Source organism: Theropithecus gelada, chromosome 7a, assembly GCF_003255815.1.
Source record: "Theropithecus gelada isolate Dixy chromosome 7a, Tgel_1.0, whole genome shotgun sequence".
In the NCBI taxonomy this organism is placed as follows: domain Eukaryota; kingdom Metazoa; phylum Chordata; class Mammalia; order Primates; family Cercopithecidae; genus Theropithecus; species Theropithecus gelada.
In genome coordinates this window covers 56,882,182-56,901,570 of record NC_037674.1, presented here as the reverse complement: position 1 = coordinate 56,901,570, position 19,389 = coordinate 56,882,182, and the positions used below count along the sequence as shown (strand labels likewise).

Here is a 19,389-nt window from a genome sequence, read left to right as displayed (position 1 = left end):
AATCTCATGTGTTCGCATGACTCCACTCACCCACCCCATGCTCCCAGATTGAAAAGTAGGAGCATAAGTTACTGGGTTTTGCATTCTCCATGTCTGGTGTAGAGTGGTTGATTAATAAACGTTTGCTGAATAAATGGTCTAAGCACCTGCAATATCTCATGGTTTTATTGATCTACCTGGCAGTGACTCAGAGCTCTCAAGTCTTGGTATCTTTTTCGGTAAACAGGTCAGACTGATAAATGTATTGGTGGCTTATCAAACACATAAGTGGAACATGGAACATGCACCAAGAGTCTTTGTAATAAGAGCATTTCATCCAGAATACCCTGAGTCTGCTCATTCATTTCCTGGCAGTCTCTTTTTGACTACATCTTGGGTTTCAAGTTCTCCATCAGAGCTCTCCAGGATGAAAAATGGACCCACTGAGAACACACATTAGTGACAGTGGATTTCACTGCAGCCCTATCCATTTACCAAGCACTCTACAGTTCTGAGTGTAATCCACAAAGAGAAGCTAATTCAAAGCCCTCTTTAAAATACTTGCTAAGGCTGGGCGTGGGGGCATGTACATATAGTCCTAACTGCTCAGGAGGCAGACACAGGAGGATCGTTTGCACTCAGGAATTTGAAACCAGCTTAGGCAACACAGTGAGGGCCCCCATCTCAAAAACAATTAAATAAATAAACAAAGAAATTAAAATCCTAGTAAGCTCTGATTAAATGCTATTTTTAAAGTTTAAAGTTGTGAGAAAAGCCATCTCTTTATGAAAATATTTTCTGGTACAAGCTGTGTGTTACTGCAATAATACATTGCAAAATGAATCAGAGGTAATTTTGTATCATTTCTTCAGAGATAATAACAAAAAACTCCATATCATTTAAAATTTTGTTTTCTTCTGTCACCCAGGCTGGAGTGTAGTGGTACAATCATGGCTCACTGCAGCCTCAAACTCCTGGGCTCAAGTGATCCTCCTGCCTTAGCCTCCCAAGTAGCTAGGACTATACATGTGAGCCACGGCACCTGGCAATTTATTTTTCTTATAGATGGGGGTCTTGCTGTGTTGCCCAGGCTGGGTTTGAACTCCTGGGCTCAGGAAATCCTCCCACCTTGGCCTCCCCAAGCACTGGGATTATAGGTGTGAGCCACTGCACCTAACCTGGCTTTTCAAGAGCAATGAATAACTCCTGTTGAAAAGATGCAAGGTTTCTTGCTTGGCCGTGCCCAGGGTGTCCTGGAGTATAATCTCCAGCCCAAACCCACTCTAGTCTTCCTAACATCCACCAAGATGCTCATCCCACATCCTGGGAGTTCTCCTGGACACCTCCCTCTCCCTCATCCCATGTCCACTCCACCATTCCGTCTGTCCATTTCATCTCTTAAACACCAGTTGGATCCACCCACACTTCTCCTTTCCTGCTGCCTCCACTCCAACCCACCATCACCAGGTCCCCAGCCCAGCACCATAGCATCCCCTGCCATCTTCCTGCATTTATTTTTGCCAGCTATTGCCTATCACCCTCACCTACCCAGACAGAGAGCAGCCAGAGGGACCCCTTTAAAAAAACAAACAAACAAACAAACAAACAAACAAACCCAGAAAAATCAGACAATGTAACTCTCTTGCTTGAAACCACTTCATGTTTTCCATTGCTTTCAGGATGACGTTCACAATCTTGAGCGTGGTTTAAAAGATGCTGCATGATCCCCCTGCTGCCCCCTCACCCCTGCCTCCCCTTCAGTCCTGCCTTGCTCCTCACCTCACTTTCCCTGCCCCAGCCAATCTGGACTTCTCTCACTCTCTATCTTGAGGCCTCTCCACATCCTTGTTACCTAGGACATCCTTGCCCCCACTCTTGGTCTTTCTATCTTCTACTCACCATCCTCCTAGGCTCTGCCTACATGTTGCTTGCCAAAAGAGGCTTTCTCTCCCGGCTCCCACTTCTATTTCCACCAGCCACTTGCAGCAGATCCCCTATTTTTTTTCCTCGAAACTATCAACTTTGCTTCATATCACTGACCACAGTTTGGAATCGCACATGCCCGTGATTTTTTCTTACCTATTTTTTATATTTGTCTCTCTTTCTAGACCTACACTGTTCCACTAGCCATCTGTGGCTATTAAGCACTGGAAATATGGTGGGTCCGAATTGAGATGTGCTGTAAGCAGAAAATATATACCAATTTTGAAGATTTGGTATAAAAAACATAAACAATCTCATTACTTTTTATAGTGACTACCTGTTGAAGTGACAATATTTTGGATGTATGGGGTGAAAAAAAAGTATATTATTAAAATTAATTTTACCTGTTTCTTTTTAAACTTTGTTTTAGTGGGGTTACTAGAAAACTCAGAATTCCAAATGTGGCACCCATTGTACGTCTCCGGGACAGCACTGCTCTAGACTGTAATCTCCATGCAGGCAGGTCTCAGCTCATTTTGGTCACTGCTGCATCCCCAGAGCTTAGCAGCCTTTGCAATATTATAAGCTGACTTCAGTAAACTGCTAAATGAGAGAATAAATGAGTGAATGAGTCAGACAAGCAAAGGAAAAACTTCCGGTTAAAAGAAAATAGTCATATGAATATGAATACTACAATTTTGTAAGCTCACTGTTGTTTTGTGTGAGGGAGAAATTTCTGATTGGTGACCATTTGGAACAAGCTACCACCCTCTCTAGAGGCCAAGCAGGACTACTAGGTTATCTATGGTTAAACCAGATAAAAATCAGAGACAACAGAAAGGCAAAGATAAACTGTTGGAGGGTCTTTGACCTCAAGTTGTCCCACTTTTCAAATCCCCAAAATTAGGAACATACTCGGCACACTTTGACTTAAAAATAAAATCATAAATAACAAAAACAACTTGACAAAAGCATTCTACTTAAGTTCAAAGAGGACCCTAGTGTTAATAAAACTGTAATGAGCACCTATTAAGAATTTCTGGCGGGGATGCCCAATTGCATGTGGTGTTTGTTTTTCGTCCTATCCCACTACTGAATATTTAGCTCAGTGTTTCCCCAACATAGGTCCCACAGCACCCAAGTCTCGGAAAGTCCTCTGTGAAAATAGAAAGGGAATTCCCTAGACCAACATATCTGAGAGATACTATACACTATGTACCTCTCCCTGAGAGACATGGTGCATGCTGGTTTACAAAGGCATTGAAAAGATATTGGAAAATGAAAACAGGTCAACTTTGTTTAGCCCAGTTTGTCTCAAATTTGTTTGACCTTAGAATATCTAGTAACAGCTCAAGGAAGTGATGCTACTGAGAAATGCATTTTAGGAAGGGCTCATCTAAGCTTCATTTCCAAAACCATAATTAGGGATAAATTGTTCTGATATTGTGGGTAGTCCCACCTGTGGGAAACGCGGCTGTGATAACCAGAGTTCCACCATTCAATGGTAATCACTTCCCTTTACTTTGGGTAAGAGACAAACACCCACCGCAGAAGACTCAACCTCATGTTGATAATGTGTGTAGTTATACATAACGATAAGTAAATAAGGAACTTTGAGGGCATTGGTCTTACACACCCAAATTAATTATGTGCCTCTCAACATCTTCCTTTTTCAGAGAGCAGAAGTGGGAAAGACATCCTGAATGAAAGCAAATAATTGGACAGGTTACACAGCCAAGCTAGGCAAGGAGTTTGTGCCCTTCAAATTTCACTGTTGCACCAACCTGCTGCCACCTACGCAGATCTCAAAACCTGCAGCTCCAACATTTACCTTCTTAATGTGATATACTGAGCCAGGGCACAGAGATACTAGAGAATCTGCTTTTTACACTTCTTAAACTGTATTTTCACCAGAAGTCAGAAGATTTGGACTATCTTTCTCTATTCTGTATCCTACCAATATATGTAAAGCACTTATAAAGTTAGTGTAAGTAGTAGATCTCAGGAAATGCTAGTAAGTAGCTCTCCTCTATGGATAACGTTCATGCCTGAATGTCTCAGTTCCAGAGATACAATGGTGACTGAGATGGACTAGTTCCTGATCTCATGGAGTATTGAGCTTGACAGATACCACACCAAGGAGACACAATCTCTTCCTCTGCAAGGGACCACTAGAGCATATGCCTCAGCCATTCAGATGCTTGTTCTAGGACCAGCTACTGCCCATAGCTTGTCAAAGGTTTAAAGTTTGTAAATTCCCCCAAAGTCACAGCATGGTTGTCTCTACATACGGTGTTGGCTAATTCAATCAGCTACATTGACAAGTGGAAGAGACATGCTATTTTGTATACCTCATATGTACAAGATCATAACTCTAAGAAGTTTCCATGTATTAGTTCACATAGTACTCAGAATAATATATAATCATCCTATTTTAGGGGATGGATAAGCAATTGAGGCACAGAAAGGTGAAGTAACCTGTCCAAAGTCACCCAGCTAATCAGTGCAGGAGGTAGATTTATAACTGGGACTGTTGGGCTCCAAAGCTTATGCCCCTTCCCAGTTCATTATACTAGCTCTAATAATCTACAACCCAAGGAAGATATAAAGTAGAGAGCATGCAAACTGATGGAGAAAGAATATGGAGAACAGTTTATTTTGCAGTCAGGAAAACCTAAGGGGGCTCTTCCTGGAACACTTCACATTTCTCTCTTTTTGTCTGATTAGAACCATCTTGGAGATATTGGTGATCTGAATTTAACGTGTTTTTGTTGAATGGCAGAACCCAGTCTTTGTGACTTTTCTCTCCTCTGGCTACTTGGTGGGCATACTCAGATTTGCTTTAAGTCCACGTACAGGGATGGCACTAAAAAATATTTGTGGGTGGGTTTAGTTTGCTAAAATCACCCAAATGTCTGATGACAACTACAGTGCAGAGAAGAGATGAGGACTACGGAAGATCACCCAGGGGGCATCTGCAGACCAGACTGCATTCAGAGTATCCATCTCATCCAGTTAAGCTTTGACGAAATTTGAGCTGAATCTGCACCCTTTGTAGTGACTACTCCCTCCTCCCCAAAGGTGAGTCTCACTTGAAATGCTGTCCCTTTATCCCACTTTCCCTCCGCCACCTCTGCTACAGGTCAGTCAACAAGGCAGTTAGAAATTTGCCCAAGAATTCATGAAGAATTATGAAAAAATCACAATATCTACACAACTCACAAAAAGCCAGCACAGAGGCCACAGGATAAACCCTCCTCACCCCAGCCCTGAGACTGGATACAGGAAACAGGGGCGCATCAGTCCAAAGGGATATTGTGAGACAAGGACCTGGGATTAGGAGCCTCGGAACATTTTCTTCAAGGGCTTGGAGCCTCTACTTGCAGCGAGAAGAAACCTCATGTTGGCAGCGACTCAAGCCATAAGACCCCTGAAATGTCCCTGACTTAATCTTCTCTCTATCGCCTTCTGGGCCCTGTTACCCTGGTAGCAACAATTCACTTTGGGCAGTGCAGTTATCCTTCTTGCTGAAGGGTATTTACTGAGCCCTAGCAGTGACATTATCCACTAATCTAGAATGAGAAGTGAGATTCTGGAATGTATTTCTTACCAAGAACACCACCCTTGGGAGGGAAGAAGACAAGCCCAACCTTAGATACCTGCCACCAGGTACAAGGGCCTAATGCCCACCAACTGATCACACACTTCAGTCAGGTGAAAAGTCGAACTCCCTGACTCAGCTTTCAAGGAGCTACAGCCCTGCCCCACCTTTATGATCTCATTTCCAGCCACAGGAAACTTCTAGTTCTTCTCTAAATATCTTTTTTTTTTTTTTTTGATCCTCTGCATTCAGTTCAGGATATTCCTTCCTTCTTAACCCTCCATCCTCTGGCCTAGGAGAAATTGTACTTTTCTTTAAGGCCCAATTAAATATCACTTCCTCCATGCTACCTTGTCTCTTTCCCCAGCAAAGTCGTTTACCATCACTTTGTAGTTCTTCCATATTGCTTTCTTTATGCCTCTGTTACAGCATGGATTGTAGGTAGTTGAATGTCTGTCTGTCTCCCCAACTAAACTGTGAGCTTCTCCATTGCAGGGAGATGCAATGGAGTCATCTCTGAATCCCAAGTATCTAGAAAGAATTGGTGGGTCAACGATGAGTGCATTCGGGTTGCAATTACTCTCAATGAATTCAACTCTATGAATACTGTTTTATGAATCCAATCTACTGTGAATTCTAATATTCCCCTCAACATGCTTTTTCAAAATTCAAGATTCGAGTAACATTAGTTACTATGAAGAGCTTTTGGACTCACGGTGACATAGGTCCGAGTTCCCACTCCACCATCTTGAGCTGAGTGGCCTCCACCTGGAGCTGCGTAAGTGATGCAGCTTCACTGAGTCTCCATCTGCAAAACAGGACAATGTCTTGTTCACAGTTGTCAGGAAGCTTGAATAAGATGATGCATGTAATGCTCTCTGCATAAGTCTGAATGTTTTAGGTGCCCAGTAAACACTGAGTATTAATGATGTTGATGGAAATAACCATAAAGCCACAGGAGTACAGACCTCTGAGAAGTTGACTAGCAGGCTTTAGTTTCATTCAAATACCAGAGAAGAATACACAAGGGTCAATATCAAATGTACTGAGAAATGTACATGCTTGGGGGGCTGGTGCTCAGATGCAGGACTCATTCATTTGAATTTTTAAAAAATATTTGAGTACCTACTATGTGCCAGCCCTTGGGAGTAAAACAGAACATGAAAAGTCTCTGCCTTTGAGCCAAGTAGAGGTCCTGTCTCTGAATGAAGAAAGGACTCTTTATTGTACTGGGACGTGGCTGAGATGAGAAGCCATCTCCACTGAGGGAAACCACAGATTTCTGCACCGCATATCCCACAATGGCCACCAAGGGCCCATCGTGAGCAGGGCTCTATTCAAATAGTGACTTGGCCTCTCTGCCCCTTGTTCCCCCGAGCTCAGAGGGGTGATGTCCTCAAACAACCTCAACAGAGCAGAAGCTCGAGTTCATGCTTATTACGCAAGATTCAACAGAAGTATCATCTTTTTTGTATGTCAAAAATAGCTTTTTATTTAAAGAAATTTTATATGGAGATGTTTAAAGTAAAAATGAACTTCACTACATGGTCATTCTCAGAAAATTCCGGGATATATTAATGTGTTACCATTTGTAACATTACACCATGATTTTAAAATGTAGAACAGATTTCAGCTGTTTCTCAGTCACCTGGAAAGTTCAGGCATACACATAACCCACAATTATGTGGTCAGAGGAATCTCCGAGCCTCTTCAAAGCTACCAACCAAACAGACACCACTGAGATGGCCACGCCTTTTTATTTTTAAAAAATCATTTAAGCAAGAAGAAATCCCTGCATATGGAAGTCCCAAAGTCAAAATCCTCCAACTGCTTTCTCTCTCACTACCAGGAACTGAATTGAGAAATCTGATGAACTCAGTGTCTTCTGAAGCAGTCACAGACGAGTGACACATCAGCCCAGCAGAATTTGCAAAACACTCTACTATGGAGCACCACAATCCCTGCCCTCTCCGAAAAGGAAGGGAAACAAGGGAGAAGGGAAGAGAGCAACTTCAGATGCCAAGTCTGAAAAGGACACACGTTCCTCTCTTCTCCACTTTCTCTGGGAGTCCCACACCCCAAATTCAAATCAACAGGGCTCAGAGGAGCCTTTAGGATCACCAAAGGGCATGTCTGCCTTGTCTCTGGTACTGATCTCTGCCTGGGAGACCACAGAAGAACCCACACTGACTGGGATGTTAACCTTCCAACCAGAATGGGCCCTGGAGGTGGGTGTTTACCAGGGACAGGATGAGAGTGAGATAAGTGAGGCACTTGCCTTGGGCGCAAAATTGAAGAGGCCACCAGAAAACTCAATCATCAATATAAAGAATCGTGCAATGCAACACTTTAAAAAACAAAATTAGCACCAAAAATGTCACGATGAATGAAATATCAAAATTCTAAATAAAGATAGGGTCAATATTATTGATTTTTCTTTTGCCTCTAGTGCTTACATTTCCTTGTGTCTAATATAAGGCTTTAGAGTCGTCTGGCCGTGAGCATGGGGCTCAGCTGCAAGCACCAGTTGGAGTGGAAGAGAGACGAGCAGACTCACTCATGGCTCAGCAATGTTGGTGCAAAACAATCTTTTGCTGAGTAACATGGAAATGGATCTAAAACATATGGATTAAACGCCTCTGAAAATAAACAGGGTTTTAAAAGGAAAGGAAAGGAAAAGTACTTAGCCACTATGTTTGAGGTTTTCCTGAACCCAAACCTTTGGAAAACTATCATAAGAGTGAATTACTCAGCGCCTGTAACACAATCAGCTTTGAAATAGACTTGTCATAAACCACCAGTTTCTTCTAAAAGAATTTTTCTTTTTTTTTTTTTTTTTTTTTAGATGGAGTTTCACTCTTGCTGGCCAGGCTGGAGTGCAGTGGCGCAATCTCGGCTCACTGCAACTTCCACCTCTCGGGGTCAAGCAATTCTCTTGCCTCAGCCTCCGCGGTAGCTGGGATTACGGGCACATGCCACCATGCCTGGCTAATTTTTGTATTTTCAGTAAAGACGGGATTTCACCATGTTGACCAGGCTAGTCTCAAACCCCTGACCTCAAATGATCTGGCTGCCTCAGCCTCCCAAAGTGCTGGGATTACAGATGTGAGCCACTGCACTCGGCCTTAAAAAAAATTTTTTTTAATAGTGCACTCAAACTAGCTCCCTTATGCACTCCTTTTGGGGCTCAATCCTACTGTTCTTTACAAGAAGGAGCATGACTTTACACACCGACAGGGGCTTGGGAGGCACTGGAGACCCAGGATTCACTAGGACTCCTGAGGGGAGCCTTCAGGAGGCTTGAGGAGACCAAGCTGGGAATAAGTCCATCACAGCATGACAAGAGTCCTCCAGAGAAGGTGAACAAGTAATGATTTGGACTAGGAGCCAGACAGACACCCAAGGGCATCAGCCTGTACCACCTCTGTAACTCTGAGCATCAGTGTTTTTGTCTCCCACCTGTAGTTACCACTGCCTCCTCAGGAAGCTGGAGAGAAGAAGGGTCCACACATGGTGAGAGCTCAGGCAGCAGCCACTGTGTACAAGTGGATGGCTCAGGTTCACCACTGGCCAGCCCCCAAGACAGTTCCATGGGATTTTAGAAACCAAGATCTGTGGCTACCAGTGCTAAGAGATCAAGCACAACCAAGGAGCCAACCTAAGTCCAGCTTTGAGGAAAAATCTAGGAAGTAGGAGAGAGAGGGAGGCTGAATCTCAAGGTCTGGGAGTCAGTCTTTGTTTTAGTATGTTCCAGTTGCTATGGTGATGTGGGCTGAGGCAAAGGCCTCCGGACAGGAGGCTGGCTTCCCTTTGAAAGAGATGCTGCTGATCACCCACCAACACTCAGCGTTCTTTGACACTGTCCAGGGCAAGTGTTTTGGTATGGCTGGCAGAAGGAGCGCCAGGCAACTGCAAATGCCCATCCTAGAGGGAAACCCCTCTGCCAGGGTGCCCCTTCCCTCTGCTAGAGTTCCTCACATACCTAGAAGGGTTCTTCCAGTGGTGAAGGTGTTGTCTAAACTCTCTAGACTGAAGAAGCCTTACTCTCACCATCTTCAATAATTCATATGATCATGTTTTTAGAGCTGGCTCCAGGCCCAGAAAGGGTTCTTCAGATCCCTTTCTAAGTTCTGGGACCACCCATCAGCGAGGGGCAGCCTCTCTTCGGGTGCTGTCCCATTCAGGGTATCATTTTCTCCCTTGAGGAGAGCTTTGTAGGAGGCAGACAGAAGCCACAGCTAAAAATTGGAGCCCCCACTCCCCACTGCGCCTCTGCAGCAGAGCTCTTCCATTCCTATCCATCTGACTTGCCTCCTCTTTTCAAACCCCACCTTCAAAACATCTTGCAATCAATCAAATTTGGCTTTTTGACATCAGTGAAAAAGGATGCAAGATCCTGGATAGAACTTGCCAAATTTTAAACCCTGAAAATAAGGTATTTTTTCCTTACCAGCTTTTATATAAAAAATATTGGGAGATTTAAAAAGATTAACAGACCAGCTTGTAAATAAGAAGCCTATTTTTGCAAAAAGCTCACAGCTTTGTTTGTCTCTCCCATGCTCAGCTACAAGCTGGAGTTTCCTGGACCAGCACCTATCCTATACAGCCCTTCCCACCGGTCCTCCACGTACCCCATCTTTGTTGGATTATCACGCATGTGATAATTTCAGATTTCTGTTTTTAATTTTAATTCCAGTTTTCAATTTTCACTGAAAATTGTTTGATGGACAAACACACACACACACAGCAAGACATCCAGAATGTTAAAAAGACATAGCAGGCCAGGTTCAATGGCTCACACCTGTAATCCCAGCCCTTTGGGAGGCAGTGGTGGGCAGATTGCTTGGGCTCAGGAGTTTTAGACCAGCCTAAGCAACACAATGAAACCTCATCTCTACAAAAATGCTAAAATTAGTCCAAAAATATTAGCTAAAATTAGTCCCAACTACTTGGCAGGCTTGAGAATCACCTGAGCCTAGGAGACTGGGCTGCAGTGAACTGTGTTCATGCCACTACTCTCCAGCCCGGGTGACAAAAGTGGGACTTTGTCACAAAAAAAAAAAAAAAAAAAAAGACACAGCAACACAAACCGCAATAAAACTAAGCTAACACTATTGATATGACTGCCAAAAGCAAAATGAAATGACCCAGGACCGAAGTTTTTCAGACTGTGCTCCTTGGAGCCCACAAAGCTCTGTGGAACTTTTTGAGAGATCTCAAGACAAAAATCAGCTCCCACCCCCAACCACAGCCACTTCTTATCTAGTTTTTAAATTGGATTTACTAAGATTTTATTGGAAAAATCATTCTGTGGTTCAAGTAATTTTTAAATTACTAGTGTAAAAGACTAAAGGAAAGAGGCCTAACGGCTGCTCTGAAGTACTGTCTCTTATGCCCGGTGTAGCCCAGAGTCTGGACAGGTAAGGGAGCTTATGCACATGATGCAAGTAAGGGAGCTTATGTACCTGGACAGGTAAGGGAGCTTATGCACCTGAGGCAGGTAAGAAACTTCATGCACCTGAGAGGTTGCAGGAAGAAAGGGGTTTAGGCCTTTCTGAGCTTCTGACTCTCCTCATATGCCCTCAGTGAAGCTTCCTCGGATCTCCTCTGGCTGAATTTATGGTCTTCTTCACTCCTCCAGCAGGTCTTCTGCCCTCCACTCCTCCTGACTAATCTGTCCTAGCCCCCATCACCCTGTATGACAACTTCTGACTGGGATGTCTGTCCTCTCACCAGGCTGTTAGTTCTTTGAGAACAGGAACCATGTATTCAATTGCCTTCTCAGTGACTCATTCAGGGCCTGCCTCATAGAAGATTATAAAAAACTTTTACTCAACTTATTTTCTGCTTCCGATTGTGGTGGTGGGTGACAGAACACAATTGCACACCAGTATCTTGGGCTACCCAGAATGTACTGGTGATGACCAATTCATCCTCCCAGGAGTGCCACAGGGAGGGAGTTGAGGAAGGTAATTGGGTCTTAAATTTCATTTTCAGGTTCAAAAAAGAAGAAACTGTGATCTTTGGAGTCTAAAATAGTTGTTTAAATGTAAACATGCATTCTCAGTGTCTGGAGCCAGAGTTAGATGAAATTCCCCAAGTGATCTCTTAATACCACCAAAATTACATTCAAATGCCTCTGCCAGGCAAAGATAAATTGCCATTTGCACAATGATTTTGCACTTAAAAGTAGCTCGATCCAGAGAGCTTTGGAAAATTTATTATGACAGGGAAAAGTGGAAACTTAAAGGGGGCCAAGATATTTAGTCTGCTGATAAGATGGCTTAGGGGCGACAATAATTATCTCCAAGAATTTTAAGGGTCATTATAAGGTCATTAGGAGGGCACAGACCAGCTGGGCTTCCTCAACTTGGACAACAGGAACTGACTTAAATTACACCAAAAAGAATTGGAATCAGAATCACAATCACAGAAAGTCATCAATGTCATAATGACATAGGCCCCCACGGCTTGAAGGCAGCTCTGTGAACCAGTAGCATCACCTGGGGGCATGTTGGAAATGTGGACTCTCAGGTCCTATCTCAGATCTGCCAAATCATAACTCTCACTTTAACATGTGCTGCTATGATTTGCTGGCATATTTTAAGTCTAAGAAGCACTGGTCTAACCTAACCCCACTAGAGAAGTCGAGGAACCTGCCCAGGTCCTGGTTGATAGTCCAGGCAAGGAGTGCAGTCACAGTGACTGGCACCCATAAAGCAGTCCCCAAGGAACACTCCAATGGTTCCCATCTTTCCTGACTGGCAGAGCCACAGAAAAGGGTGCCTGTCCTCCAGGCCACTGTACTTTCCTTGTCCCAAGGGCTGGGTGCATACCTTACAGCCACAAAGACTCTGGAGAACAGCATGAACTCCTCACCTCAGAGAGGGCCAAAGAGTGCAGCAGGCTCCTGGGGAAGCCTGTGGCCCTCTCCCCTCTGTGCGATGTCTAAAAACAGGTGAGACAGCAATCTGGCATGAACACCTTCCATGCCAGAACAACTATCTAGATGTGCTTTCTCCGTAACAGAAAATGTCTAATGGTACGGCTCTGCTACTGACAGGAGAGAAAGAAATTCACAGGGCTTTCAAAGACCTGGTCTTCAAAGGTTTTCAAAGTCTGGGCAAAGCACTTTAAACTGAAGTTGCATCTAAACCCCTGATACGACTGCCCTTCCAGAAGACTCAAAGACATCCTAGTGCAAGGAGCTAGGCTCTCCAGCTCCTTGCTCTGAGCGGGTGCCTGTGCAAGGAAGGCCTGCCTGCTTGTGCTCCCCAGGGCTCACTCACCTGCAGGGGTGGGGAGGGAAGGGTGGATTCAGATTCCTGGAGTCAAGCTGAGCCTAGGCACAGGCCGTAAAAAATAACAGGGGCAGAGAGGAGTAGCAGCTCCTCTCCCTCCGGGTGGGCATGTGTGTTTCCTGACACCAAGGGAACTAAGCAGACAGCAAATGTATATTTGATGACATTTCTCTGCAAGCAGCCTCCCTTCTGAAGAACCAAGGTTGAACAAAGCCTAGTGCCAGGGCACACAGAAGAAAAAGAAGGACTAGAGGGCCTGCCAGAGATGATAAGATGGCCCCCGAAGAGAGTGGCTAAAGCAAAGAGGTACAGCTTTAATAAATGTCACCATGATAGTCACCATCCTACTCAAATTAGCAACGTTTCCACCTGCCAGACTTTAAGGAAAGGGGGGTCAGGCCCAGTTGAATAGCTTACAAAATGGTATAAAGGAATCCACCACTGAGAAGTCTCCCCTGGTACCCACTGCCACTTCCAGCCTCCTGCCAACCCAACCAGATACAAGAGAGTAACAATGTGATCCTTTCCTATTCACTGTCCAAAGGAAGCTGAAACTGCCTCCAGATAATGGCCAAAAACCAAGCAGTGAGAGATAGCTGATGCTTTACCCTGATAAGATCAAACATCTGGGTATGTGCCATCATGTAGAAAGAGATGTGTAGTCCAGACTTTGAAAAGTCTATGCATACTTCGAAAAGATATGCAGTCTTGTGGATGTAGCTCACAAACTTAACTTTGTCCCCATTTAGGAACCCAACCTACATGTTTGCATTTCTCTTTTGAACTATAACTGCAAATGCAAATTGCATTTAATCCATCAAATTGTGATGTTCTGCCAATACCACAGAAGGTGATAAAAAGAGGTCACTTAAGCAGCAGGCTTCAAAGGAGGCTGATGAGAATAATTGAATTCACCCCTTCCATCCTGCTGGCCTTCCCCACTGAATGCCACTCTTGCCATTTGATCTGTCTGTCCTGAGGATTCAGGTACTGCTGCAACAGGCAGAATGCCACAGGACTGATGAAGAGCTCATTTCTGCCACTTCTCATGACAGTTCCTCCCCTCCTTGGCCCTTTACTCCAAGAGTGTCCTGAAGTTCAATAGTTTTCTTACCAGAAAGCCAAATGTATGCTGGAAACTGGAATCTGCATAGGAGTCCACAGAAGACAGCCAGGAATTCAAGGTCATCCAAGGCCTCATATCCTCCTGCTCCATTCATGTCATCAGTAATCTCACAGAAAGATTCTGAGCATCTGTAGCATGTATTCTTCGACTCCAATTCTTTTAGATGGAAGAAGCTAAGATTCCTTCTGCACTATTAAGAGCAGAAGGAGGAGAAGAATAAAAATTTAAGAGCACCAGAATGTAAAACTGACAGGGATAAAAACACTCACATGCGCACACACACACACTTTTGTGAAAAAAACTCTAACTGGAAGATTGGGTACTATACAATTGCATTCTCCAAACTTCTGTGGTGTGTGTATTAGTGATGTCTACCAGACAGAACCCTGAAATGCAGAGCTGGAGGAGACCCTCCAGTCCAGCCGGGACCAAGTAAGTGCCCACTGCTCTGGGCAGAGCAAGTGTCTTGGTCAGAATCTCACACCTAAGCAAGGCTCAAGCATGAAGTAAGGTGCTTCCTGCTTGGGAATGACCACTCAATGAACCCCTGGACAAAGTTCCACTCCATAAAGCTTTCATCCTGGAGTGATCTAGAAACCAGGCCTTGGAGGCCACTCCCCATCAATACCCAAAAGTACTTCACTCCCAGAAAGACAACAAAGCCTCTTAGAAGACTTTGCATTCTCGTGAGAGAACAATCAGGAAGACCTGATCATCTGAACCAGAGGGCTGTGATAATATTTTGAAAATGACTTACTTTTATCTTTCCTCCAAGTAGTATAGGTAGGGGAAAACAGTTGACTGATTTTTATCACATAAGTATTCTTCCATTTGTCTTTAAATAAGAATTTTTTTGCATTGTGATCAATTCCAGAATTTTCATCAATTCCATCAACAAGTTCTTGGATGCAAAATAAAGTGAAGATGGAGCCCCTATCAAACAGTTACTAGGTTAAGAGAGAGGACAAAGGGTTGGTGAATATAATTCAAAAGAAATGCACAACTGTCTTTAAAATATACCTGTAATTGCTACCATTTTAAAAGATTTCTCTGTGCTCAGCACTGGATTAAATGCTTTACGTTGTACCAATTACTGTAATTCTCATAGCAACCCTACAAGATGAGATTGCATTATTCCCAGTTTACAGATCAGCAAACAGGCACAAAACATTTGAGCAATTTTCCCAAAGTCACAGATGCTGTCTCAAAATTTTTTTATAAGAAGTGTTTAATTGTTTTTACTCTCCATGGGCCTTTGTCAGTCACCAAAAAAGCAGACCTGGGTTTCTTGTAATTTTAAAATAAAGGAAATACACACTTCTGTATGGGTGGAAATGACAAAAAGAGCCCCATCCAGTGTCATTTCTTACCAGAGGAGGGAGACCTTTAATTTGATGCACAGATTAAACCCTACAGGTTTTTCCACCCTGTTTCAAGTAACCAACTTGAAAAGTCATCTACTGGGCTAAAGAGGAGCCTTTGGAAATTGCTTTAAGAATGTCATGGGCTTTGAACAAAACTGTTAGGATCAGAAAAGCATAGTTGCTTTTGCAAATACATCCGGTTGCATTCTCTATAAACTTGTTCCATTTGATTTCTTCTCCATTCTGTCATTAATCATGAAACTAATATATCCTCCCAATACCATATTTACTAAATAAATAATTTAATTTGATGGAACACATGAACCTGTGCCCTACACAGAAAACAGTTTGAGCCGGATCCCTAATTATGTCTGGCATAATTGTATCTGGCATTATCTCACTGCCTGGGTCGGATTCTCAGGGGTCGCACTTCCCTAACAGCTCTGAGGGGTCTCCGTGGTGTCATAGAAAAGCCAGAGAACCACAGAGTGCCCCCGGGAGGTCCTGTAGAAAGCCACCTGCCGACTCAGCTAGGACGTGGTCAGAAACCAGAGACTCCTGAGGACTGGGCTGCCTCCTGAGTGGTAATACCGAGGGCCCCCTCGGACTATCAATCCCTTTCCTCTGTCCCAGCGCCCCAACGCCTTGTGTCTGGGAAGAAAGTGCACGACTTCCCCAGAGACCCAGGGCCACAGACCCCGACTGGAGGAAGTGGCTGGGAGCTGTCCATGGTGGCGTCGCGCCTGGGCACGCAGAGCCGCCGGCTCACCGCCCTCGGGCGCGCCCTGGATCATTTTCCAGACCGCAGGGATGGAGAGACGCGCTCCCCGGCTCACCGTCCCCGGGATGGCGCTGCAGCCAGGCACTGGCTCACACATCAAAAGGTAGTTTTTAAAGGGAGCTCTCACCTGTGGGTAGCGTTGGCTGCTTGGAGAAGGACTCAGGACCTCAAACCCGGCAGCTGGTGGAGATCCTTGGGACTGCCGTAGCGTCCGACACTTGAGGAACAGCGGCTGTCCCGGAGAGTGTCTGCGGCTGAGGACCCAGGGCGCATCGCGCTCCTCTCTCATGAGCACACGCATCCCGCGGGGTCCATTCCAGAATGTCACTGGCCCTCGTTCCCGGCGAGCGGGAGACCTGGCTAGCGCTCAGCCAGGACTCTGCCTTTCCTCCCAACCTAACGCGACCTTTCTTGCAGCCGACGTCCTTTGCCAGGGACCACCAAACCTTCTTCCAGTGATGCCACGTATGGAATCTCAGTCTAAACATCAGCAGAGGACCCCGGGTTCATCTAACATTGCATTTGCTTCAGCTCGGCCCCGCGCCAGCGCGTCGCTGGGTGCCTAGCGCTGTCCCGGAGGCATTGGGAGGCGAGGAAAACCGGGAGGAAGAGCGTGCTGAGGCAGGAGCAGCAGGGCGCAGACCTGTTGCTAGGCGCACGCCCGCTAGCGCTCGGCCTGAGCTGGCTCCGAGTCGGCAGGACACCGAGAACCGACCCTTGTGGTACTCCCTCCTCGGCGAGACACTCTCCCGGGCTCAAGCCCCAGGTGCCATTCAGAGGAGGAAAAATCTACGGAAAGCAGGAGTCTGCCCCTCTGGATGCCTTCTGGGGACTTCAGCGCCCCCCGGCACCTGCAGCTTGTAAAGCATCACAAGATCTCAGAGAAATCCCACAGAGGTCAGTGCCAGAGGCGTGTGCCCATCAACAGACGCATGGACAAACAGACAGACAGAGGTAGACTGCACAGCACAGGGTGGACAGACAAACAGAAACTGAGGCGGGCAACGTTTACCCTATGCCGGGTGGAGGCCCGAGCCCCCGCTTTTTACCTTCCTACCATGGCATGGGCCGTCAGCTCATCCCTGACGCCCCCAGCCAGGCCCTCTTACCTCTGGGTCGGTGGCCGAGACAGTGTCAAGCCTCGCGGGCCAGGAGCGCAGCGGCCCCGGGCGTCTGGTCGCTGATCGCCAGGTGCCGCGAGCACCCGGGGCGTGGGCAAGCGAAGTGGTAGCTCGTCTGGGAAATCGGGGTTCAGATCCTGGCCGCACTCAGCTCCGCTGGCTCTTCGCGCCGCTTGCGCTCGCCAGGCTCGGTCCGTTTGCACCGCGCTGGGCTCTGCTTGCGCGCCAGCTCTCCGGTCGTCAGCCGGAGCTGCCGCTTTTATAGCCACTTTTACTGACTCCTCCCCCGCGGAGCCCCTGACGCCCGCGCCGCACCGAAGCTCCCTCCCTCGCCCCCCAGTGAAGCTTCCCTCCACGCGCCCCCGCCTTGCCCAAGTGGGGCGGGGGCCCTGCGCCCGGGTCGGACCGGGGCGGGCTCTGGCGGCGGCTCTGGGAGACGCAGACCCGAGCCCGCGGAGCCCGGGTGCGCGGAGTCCCGCCCGCAGCAGCCAGGTGAGGGCGCTGGAGGACAGGACTCCGTGGAGCGGCCGCGGCGGACCGCGGAGAGCAAGTCCCCGGGCCTCCAAGGAGCCAGGGTCTCCCGTACCCCGCTCGCGCCCCGGGGCGTCCTCCGAGGCGAAGAGGCAGTGGACGACAGGAGAAAAGGTCTTCGCCTGCCACAGAATCTCCACGAGTCGGGGTTCCAGGCTAAGTCTCAGGATCTCTTTTAACTCAGCAGCAAAAGAGTGGCCTGAGAGATTTTGGTATTGGCCTAGCAGTTCATCTGAGAGGAAAATGCGTGGGTGTTCAATGAAAGCCACCTTGGTTTGAAATTGGATTCAGACCCCTCCCAGCCTCAGTTTCCTCATCGGGAAAACGGGTTCTGTGATGCTTCCTCACTAGAATAGTGAGACTTAAATGGGATCAGTAAAGTCCAAGTTCTAGGCACATAATAGGTGCTCGGTAAGTTAGAAACATTTCCTGTGGGTAGGAGGGCTCTGTGCCTCTTTAATTGGACAGGCCAAAGTTCTGAAGGGTCAAAGCAGGAAGGTGCGACTGGTCTAGACATTCCCCTGCCAGAGGAAACAGTATCAGTAGGAAAAGTCCATCACAACACATCCCGAGGGCATATGGAGACTCCTCTCAACTCTACCGCTAACCTACTGTGTGACCAGGGCCAGCTACTTCGCCTGTCTGAGTCTCAGGGCGGTTTTTTTGCAGGGAGGTGAGGAAATCTGTAAAATGAGGGCGTTGATACCTGCTCTCTGCCCCTTCCACTTTTTAGAGTGTGACTCAGCCCCCTTTCCTGGTTGGCAGAGGCCTCCTAGAATATACATTTCTTTCTTCCTTCCTGGCAGTGTTTTCTGAGAACCACCTCCTCAGGCAAGGTCTCCATTCTGTGCGGTACACACTAGCTTCGGGAATCTAGGTCTGGACTTTAATGCCAGGCTGTGGTCGGCAAAAGCTGTGGAAGTCTGTAATCATGTCCCCTGGGCTAAAGCAGAAGCGTTTGTCACCTGGTTAAACCGGGAAGTCCTGCAATCCACCTCTAGGCCTTTTCCAGAAAGCTGAACTTGATCCTTACTGGGGATGGCAGTCAGGATTCTCAGCCCTTCTTTGATTTATTGGGAAGTAATGAACTGGATCCAAAGGCAAGCCCGCCTCCCCAGCCTTTTCTTTCCAGCCGAATAAACTGGGGCCCCCTCCCTGCCCTCAGGGCCCCTCCCCAGTCCTCACCATGATTCCTGTTTATTTTTTTCTTCCTTAAGGAGCCCCCGGAAACCAGACACACAAACAGTTGTGTGTTAGGGGTTTGGGGGGGCTGGGCATTTGGCCCAAATGGAGAAAGGTCGGCCTTGAATCAGCCTTATTTGGCATGACATGCAGGATTTTCCATCAACAGACAGTAGATTTGAGGCCTGAGTGGAGCCAGACAGCTCTCTGGTGAGGGGCTGGCTCCACAGGCATCTGGGAGATGAAGTGGTAAAGGCAGGGTCCTGTCTAGGGATGGGCCCTGAGAAGTGCTTTGTCATGTTTTCTCAAAGCACTGAAATGCCCAGCACATTCCTCTTGTATCCAGTTTTCTTTATCACAGACCGATACCCAGGAGAAAAGAGCAATGCTGATGAATTACAAACAGGCTCCGCATGTCTAAAACCAGATTCTCCAGCCAGTTCTCTATTCAACACTACCATTCAGCATTCAGTGATGAAC

The 19,389-nt window shown here is 46.4% G+C and overlaps 1 protein-coding gene across 3 annotated transcripts in view; it reads right to left on the bottom strand.

Annotated features, from left to right (window-relative positions):
- CEMIP (cell migration inducing hyaluronidase 1) overlaps positions 1-17,452 on the bottom strand; it is a 173,364-nt gene extending 155,912 nt beyond the window's left edge. For all 3 annotated transcript variants that reach the window (XM_025390719.1, XM_025390720.1, XM_025390718.1), the window contains exon 1: positions 17,185-17,452. The gene's annotated coding sequence lies outside the window, so the exon portion shown is untranslated. The remainder of the gene's footprint in view (positions 1-17,184) is intronic.
- Positions 17,453-19,389: the final 1,937 nt, after the last annotated feature.